Here is a 1,282-nt window from a genome sequence, read left to right on the forward strand (position 1 = left end):
TGTCATCAGCCTCAACATCCTACCTCTTAATCGGGGAGAGTTATAGCTTACCTCTGGGGGGTAAACAGAAAACAGAGTAAACTTACCTTGTATCTAGCAACCTTCCTAAATTCACTTACAATTTCTAATCGTTTGTAAATTATTTTGAACTTTCTATATATAATTGTATATATACATCATCTGTGAATAATAATAGTCTACTAGTTATTTTTCAACCTTTTATTCTTAAAAAATTTTTTTATTGCTTCTTTGAAGTAGTTAGGACTTCTAATTTTGAAGAGAACTGGTGCTTGTGGAAATCCTGACTTCTTGCCATTCTCAGGGGTTGGGGGTGTGGCAGTCGCTATTTTACCATGTTACGTTGACCATTAAGATTTCATTTTGTAGATAACCTTTTATCAGATTAACAAAATTCTTGGCTCCTTCTGGCATGTTAAGTATTTTTCTTTTAAATAATAAATGTGTGTTGGATATGATCAAATAGGTTTTCTGTATTTACTGAAGTAATCACATGGTTTATCTCCCTTGTTCATTTACTAGGTGAATTATGTTGGTTGATTTTCAGGTAAATTTCACTTCGTTTTGGTGTATTATGCTTCTTATATAAAACTAGATTCTGTTGGCTAAGGTTTTATTTAATATATTCATATTTGTATTCATAAAAAATGTTGGCCCATATTTTCCTTTCTTAGTTATTTTCAGGTTTTAGTATCAGAGTTTTGCTGGGTCATAAAATGAGTTGGAAGTTGGTGAGTTGCCAGTTTTTTCTCTTCTATGGGAGAATTTATGTAAGACTGGCATTTCTTCTTTCATCCATAGGAAGAATATACCAGTGAAATCATCTACGCCTGGAATTTTGTGTGTCATCCTTGTTCATGCGCCATGCTAATCTTCTCTGTATCTTTCTAATTTTAGTATATGTGCTGCTGAAGTGAGCATTACATCTGGAGATTTTACAAGAAAATTTTTTTACAACGGATTTGATTTTTTTTTAAGGATGTAGGCATGTACAGATGCTCCATTTCTCCTTGGTCATTTTTAGGTAAATTGTGTTTTTCAAGAATTTGTGCACTGTATTTTTCAAGTTTATTGGCATAAAGTTGGTTATAATATGCTCTTATTTTCTTTTTGATGTGTATGGGATCTGTGTGGATGCCCTTTGTTTTTTCCTCATATTAGTCATTTGTGTTCTCTTCCTCTTGTTAAGTGTTGATCAGTGTTTTTAATATGTCCAAAGAATCAAAGCCAAAGCTTTGTTAATTTTTCTATTTTATTGATTTCA

The 1,282-nt window shown here is 32.0% G+C and overlaps 1 non-coding gene across 1 annotated transcript; it reads right to left on the reverse strand.

Annotated features, from left to right (window-relative positions):
• Positions 1 to 831: 831 nt before the first annotated feature.
• Positions 832 to 939, reverse strand: LOC115943824 (U6 spliceosomal RNA). Its single transcript, XR_004078407.1, has one exon. It is a non-coding gene; the product is annotated as a U6 spliceosomal RNA (small nuclear RNA).
• Positions 940 to 1,282: the final 343 nt, after the last annotated feature.

The sequence above is a fragment of the Leptonychotes weddellii genome, chromosome 5, assembly GCF_054177405.1.
Source record: "Leptonychotes weddellii isolate Sample4059 chromosome 5, ASM5417740v2, whole genome shotgun sequence".
In the NCBI taxonomy this organism is placed as follows: domain Eukaryota; kingdom Metazoa; phylum Chordata; class Mammalia; order Carnivora; family Phocidae; genus Leptonychotes; species Leptonychotes weddellii.